The following is a 7376-nucleotide window of genomic DNA, read 5'->3' as shown; positions in this document are numbered from 1 at the left end:
ACTTAGTCTTATATAAAATACAAATTTTGTTATGAGTCTCTGAAGTTCATTAGCATACACACTAGGTCATTAATTCATCACAGACATAGAGCCTCATATTGAATGTTGGTCCAAGGTGTGAAAACTAAAAGCAGGGGATCCCGTGTCCAAAGAAGTCATATTATACATAGCTATTAGGACAGTTTCTGAGCAACACTGATGATATATTCAATGATAAGAGCAACATAGAGATTAGGAGCCACATTCTTTATCAAACCAATATAATTGGCAAGGAATTCTTTCTCATCACATCAAGATGTGACCTGACTTATCATATGGGGAGACAGTAAGTGATATATTGGGCCTCTAACAGAGAATCTTTCAGCCTGCTATATCTTTGTCATGTACTCTGGTAATTATATAGCTAAAGCTAGAACTTTTTAATTGACTAATGTACTAGCTAGTTTTATGCCAATTTGACACAAGCTGGAATCACCAAAGAGGAAGGCACATCAATTGAGAAAATGGCTCCTTAAGAGGCAAGCCTATAGGTTATTTTCTTAACTAGTGGATGAAGGGGGAGGACCAGCCCATTGTTGCTGGTACCATCCCTGGGCTGGTGGTCCTGAGTTCTATAAGAAAGCAGGCTAAACAAGCTATGAGGAACAAGCAAGTAAACAGCACTCCTCCATGGCTTCTGCATCAGCTCCTGCCATCAGGTCTCTGCTCTGTTTAAGTTGCTGTTCTGATTTCTATTGATGAAAGCATAATTTAAATAAACCCTTTCCTCCCCAAGTTCATCGTGGTGTTTCGTCACAATAATCGCAACCCTAACTAAGATAGCTACGCTCTAGAAATGTTTACATTTACTCTAGGCATAACAAATAAAGCAAATATTTCATGCTGAAAGCATTCCATTAGTAAGGTGTCAACCCATCTCCAGGTCAGCCTTTTGGTTAACCCAACAGTTAATATAGAATTTAGGGACTGGTTTCTGGCTCTGTTATCACACAACTAGGACCACCTTAAGTTCTAAATATATTGGGGTCTCAATCAGCTGCCAGCATTTTCATTACAATAACTTGGAAAGGGCAAATTCTATTTTCTTCCATTAGACTTGATGTGAGAAGCTGGAGATCCTGGGTACCTATACCTCAAATGTCTATCCTTCACTGAGTCATCTGTTTGGGACCTTGACCCATCACCACACAGAAGTACCGGAGGGATTAATTATGAAAACATCCCAGGCTCAAAATGACCCTCTGAAAGTGACACTAACTCTTCACCCATCAGATGTTCCTAGAGGGCTGTTGTTTTATGAAAACTGTCTTTTTAATGTGGTCTTGGAGAGCAGCAGTCAGGCTGATCAGAACTAAGTCCTGTTCCTTGACACTTCAAGTCCTGAATTTTCTTCAAGAAGCTAACAGAGACATACCCATTAACAGGCAACTGAAACACTGAAACACTCCCTGGAGCTTGTTCCAGGTCCTCATCCATGCTGATTATGTGTGTGTGTGTGTGTGTGTGTTTGTGCATATATAATATATATATAATACATACACATATATGTATATACATGTATTAAACATATATGTACATATACATGTGTATATAGGCATATGTATATGTGTGTATGTATGTATATATGAAAAAACTAGAAGGAAATTATATTCGCCTATGCTAAAGGCTGTATAAAGGAAAGATTGAATGGGTTGAAAAATTGTGACTTACCCTCTCTGAAGCAATGAAGCATCTCCAGAATGGACCAGAGATATGCAAGGACATCTGGAGAGACTTCAGGGATGGGGCATGTCTAGAGACGGGGTGTAAGGTACATCTAGGAATAAGGAGTAGGTAAAACTATATACCTGGGAGACAGTTTGATGCAGTCAACAGCACATCATGGTATAGACAGGTTGTCAGTGTTAGAGGCAAAACTGCAGTATGTTCTAGCTGTAAAAATGTTTTGTATCTTCCTCTGTGAACGCACGTAGGGGTAGAGATAGTGTGCAGCCATGTCTGACTCAGTTACAGCAACTTCCCTTAGGAAATGAATGGTTGTTGAAGGTATTGATTTTTAGTGAAGTTCATCTCACTGATAAGTAGAAGATAAATGGAAGAAACTCCTCCAAGATGCTGAACTGAAGTAGGTCACTCTATGGGAAGCATGGTTGCAGGTGCAAAAGGCACAAGGGTCTGGGGTTGGTAGATGTGGTCTAAGATTAAGAAGTAAGTTTAAGAGTTTAAGATGATCACTAGCTGTTTGTTGGGGTGATGATAGCTGGTGTGGTGTCCCCATGGAAGGCAGAAAGTCATAGAAAAAGGGTTTCCATAATGGTCCACCATTTAATACAAGCAACACTGAAGTCAAAGCTGTGGAAATCAAAGTTATAAAAAATATAGTTAAAGTCTTGAGTTATCTATCTGTATGGTAAAATTTCCAATAATTTTGAATATATGAAGCAAGCGCATCATAATAAAAGAACCCTGGCTTGTGGCTCAGAAAACTAAGCAAGTTGGCCTGTTTCTACTTAATACCCATGGTGTAATTGTGAGACTATTGTATCTGTCTGAGAACCAGTCTATCCCGCCACAAAGATAATGCCTTCATCAACTGAAGCACAGAATACATATACAGGGAGTCTTTCTTACCAGCCACATACTGTCAGTGTCTCTCAGTCTTTAGACCAATCAGATCTCAGGTCTGTCATGTGGGCATCTCATCTTCATGAATTTAGGGGTCACAAATAAATTTTACTTTGAAAAAGTCGTGATGAAATTCAAATTCTTCTGGATTCTTCCAGGACACAGCATTCTGAGAAACTCAGAATCAGAGACATCATACTTATCCATAGGGACTCACATCTTCCCCTGACATCTGTCTGTGGCAAGAGAAAAGTTGGTTCTCAGCAGGATTGACTCAGTGAGAAGGAATAGGAACATAAGGTCCCCTTAGAGCCCATGAAAACAATGAATGATGGCTCTGCTTGGGCTTTGGGAGGTCATGATAAAATAGAATGTGGGAAGATTAGTAGATAGAAAGGAAGGAAATGAATTTGCAGGCATGTTAGGAGGACAAGAAAGGAGAAGGAAGGAGAAAGGAAGGAAGGAATGGAGGGAGGGAAGAAATGAAGAAAATGCAGAGAGGGAGAGGAGGAAAGGGAAAAATGAAGGGGGGAAGGGAAGGAATGAAGAAAGGGAGAGGGAGAAAGGGATAATGTGGAGAAAATAATAAAGGGAGAAAAGAGAGGGAGTAGAAAAGGAGGGAGGGAAAGAATAAATGGAGAAAGGGAGGGATGTCTACTCTTTATTGACCTCATGCTGTGTGTCTGGTACAGTGCCAAGCTCCTGAGCTTTTTCTGCCACCTCCTACCATTTAGCGCTTCCAACAAGTTACAGATAAATAAGTCACAAGCCCAAGTCAGGAAGGCTAAGTGTCTTATCCAAGGCTACACTAATTTCCTAAGCCACAGCCTATCTTTTTTCAGTAAAACATGCTCTCCCCTCCAGCCCTCTTCTCTGTACTGACAATGCAACTGCCAACCAGGAATAATAGCAAACTTAGGCCCCACGAAGTAGTGCATCTTCTCAGGCAGCAGTCTACTAAGCTGGACAAGTGCTATAGTGGGCCACTCTCTTAGTCTGATGGACTCCTTTCTAGCCCTGCAATTTTAGGGGTATTAGACAACTTGGCATTTAAAAGAGGTCTTGAAATGGGTTTGTATGCTGGTAGCTCCAGAGGCCTGAGCCTCTGGAGAGTTTTCACATGGGGTAGGCAGCTGCCTTTAGACAGTTTTGTCCCTCTTTAACATATATATATATGTATATATATATATATGTATATATATACATATATATATATGTATGTGTGTGTATATATATATATGTGTGTGTGTGTGTATATGTCACAGTATTTCCTTAGAGAATCTGAGGGCTGTGGGTATTGGGCAAGGAGACCTGACTGAATGCTGTAGGACCTAGTGAGTCTCTTCTCCCCACCAAATGTATGCTTTGCACGCAGTGAAACAAATCGCAGTCAACCACTGTTGTTCAAGACTGCTGCTCACTGTAAGTACTTTACCAGAGCTCTTAGTCCTGCTGTATAACTCTCTACATTCAGGGAATTCTGAGCAGCAGCCTGAATTCCATCTTGAATTTTGGGGTAAAGAGAACTCCAAATGTTTCTCTATGACTGGTGCTAGCAGTCAACCATCCCAACCAGTTGCACTGGACCTTCAGTTTTGATTCAGCTCAGGAAGAAGCTGCTCTGAACTCTCTTGCCCAGGAGAAGTCTGATTCCTTGATGCTCTACAGTTCTTCCCCTCTGTATCCACTCTTTGTTGTAGTGCAGTATTCTACTCCTAAGGTTTTCTTCCTCACAAGTCTGGAAAAGTATGTTACACCTACCCCTTCCAGACGAGTGTGTTTAAAGCTCAGAAGCTAGGAGACCACAGAGCTAGCAGATCCCCGATTCAAGATTTAAGTTTATGTAACTTTTCTGTCACTCCAAAGTCTCTATGCATTTTTTTTTTAATCTCAAACTCTTTTCTTTAAATAATAAACAGGTTTTAAGCATTGTTGTGCTTCTTTACAGTTAACCTCAATCTGGATACTCATGGCTGGTCCCCAAGGGTCTTAGGGTGATGGAATATTCTGCCTTTCAAAGAGAATGATCTCATCATTCACTCACAAGTTTGTCTTTCAATTAACTGAACACTGTGGCTCTTTATTTAATGTTATTTCTATGTAATCTAATTTCAGCTGCAGGTTAATGGACCCTTGGGGAGTTATGGCTAGTTCAGTTTCAAATGAATTTAGCAGCATTCCTAGATTATTGGTTGTTAATGGGATCATCCAGCTGTTTTGACTTCCTTCCAATCCTTCCTGGGGTGACTGTAGAGGAGATGACAAAAACGAAGACAGTGGCCTTCACTTTGTGGTCACTGGCACTGCTGGCTCTCCTTCTGTCACACTTGGCTTGCTGCCTATAGAAAATTACATATTCATAGATGGACTCAGGATTTTCTCCACTGAAACTCAGTTGAAGACATTTATTAAACATATAAAATGTCTCAGGCTTGGAGTTTTGTCATTAAAGATCCAGGGAAGAGCTCCCACCCAGGGACTCATGACCAGCTAGGAGGCACAGGCCTCAAAAGTGGCAGGGCAGGCAGCACAGGATCCTTTCTACCTCCATCCACACCTAGGAGGGACAGAGGGTCCACAGCCCTCTCTGCCCCTTCCCCAAAAGCGGAGAGCTTGCCTCCAGGGAGTGCTCCAACCCAGGGACTTAGGAGGGAAGATGAATCCACAGCTCTCTGTGCAAGGGATTTACCTTAGGAGAGCTGATCTCACAAAAGTGATGACACAGGCTTACAGACCCACAGGAGGAACAAGCTCCAGCCAGAGACAGCAAGAACATCTAACACCAGAGATCAAAAGATGGTGAAAGGGAAACACAAGAATCTTACCAACAGAAACCAAGACTACTTGACTTCATCAGAACTTAGTTCTCCCATCACAGCAAGTCCTGGATATTCCAAAACACTGGAAAAGCAAGATTTGGATCTAAAATCATATCTCAAGATGGTGATAGAGGAATTTAAGAAGGACACGAATAACTCCCTTAAAGAAATATAGGAAACACAGGTAAACAGTTTCAAGCCCTTAAAGAGGAAACACAAAAATCCCTTAAAGAATTAAAGGAAAACACAATCAAACAGGTGAAGGAACTGAACAAAACCATTCAGGACCTAAAAATGGAAGTACAAACAGTTAAGAAATTACAAAGACAGACAACTCAGGAGATAGAAATCCTAGGAAAAAAGTCAGGAACCATAGATAGAAGAATCACCAACAGAATACAAGTGATAGAAGGGAGACTCTCAGGTGCAGAAGATACCATAGAAAACATTGACACAACAGTCAAAGAAAACACAAAATGCAAAAGGTTCCTAACCCAAAACATCCAGGGAACAATGAGAAGGATAATAGGTAAAGAAGAGAGTGAAGACCTTCAACTTAAAAGGCCAATAAATATCTTCAACAAAATTATAGAAGAAAACTTCCCTAACCTAAAGAAAGAGATGCCCATGAACATACAAGAAGCCTACAGAACACCAAATAGACTGAAAAGAAATTCCTCCCACCACATAATAGTCAAAACACCAAATGCACAAAACAAAGAAAGAATATTAAAAGCAGTGAGGGAAAAAGGTCAAGTAACATATAAAAGCAGACCTATCATATTACACCAGACTTCTTGCCAGAGACTATTAAAGCCAGAAGATCGTGGGTTGATGTCATACAGACACTAAGAGAACACAAATGCCAGCCCAGCCCAGACTACTATACTCAGCAAAACTCTCAATCACCATAGATGGAGAAATCAAAGTATTCCATGACAAAACCAAGCTCACACAATATATTTCCACAAATCCAGCCCTTCAAAGGGTAATAAATGGAAAACTACAACATAAGGAGGGGAGCTATCTCTCTGAAAACGCAAAAATGTAATCTTCCAACAAAACTAAAAGAAGATAGACACATGAACGGAATTCCAATTCTAACAACAAAATAACAGGAAGCAACAATTACCTTTCCTTAATATCTATAAATATCAATGGACTCAATTCCCAAATAAAAAGGAATAGACTATCAGACTGGATACGTAAACAGGACCCAACATTTTGTTGCATACAGGAAACCTTAGTGACAAAGACAGATACTACCTCAGAATAAAAGGCTAGAAAACAATTTTCCAAGCTAATGGTCCCAAGAAAAAAGCTGGAGTAGCCATTCTAATATCAAATAAAATCGACTTTCACCCTAAAGTGATCAAAAAAGATAAGGAGGGACACTTCATATTCATCAAAGTTATGATTTACCAAGATGAACTCTCAACTCTGAAACTCTATGCTCCAAATGCAAGGGCAACTACATTCATAAAAGAAACTTTACTAAAGCTCAAATCACACATTGCACTGCACACAATAATAGTGGGAGATCTCAACACCCCACTGTGCAATGGACAGATCATAGAAACAGAAACTAAACAAAGAAACAGTGAGACAAACAGAAGTTATGAAACAAATGGATTTAACAGATATCTATAGAACTTTTTATCCTAAAACAAAAGAATATATCTTCTTCTCAGCACCTCATGGTACCTTCTCCAAAATTGACCATATAATTGGTCACAAATCAGGCCTCAACAGATACAAGAAGATAGAAATAATTCTTTGCATCCTATCAGATCACCATGGACTAGTGATGCTCCTCAGTAACAACATAAACAATAGAATGCCCACATACACGTGGAAGCTTAACAACACTCTACTCAATGATAACTTGGTCAAGGAAGAAATAAAGAAATTAAAGACTTTCTAGAGTTTAAT

Source organism: Mastomys coucha, unplaced genomic scaffold (assembly GCF_008632895.1).
Source record: "Mastomys coucha isolate ucsf_1 unplaced genomic scaffold, UCSF_Mcou_1 pScaffold7, whole genome shotgun sequence".
NCBI lineage: Eukaryota > Metazoa > Chordata > Mammalia > Rodentia > Muridae > Mastomys > Mastomys coucha.
The sequence above is the reverse complement of the archived record's forward strand: the minus strand, read 5'-3'. Positions refer to the sequence as shown.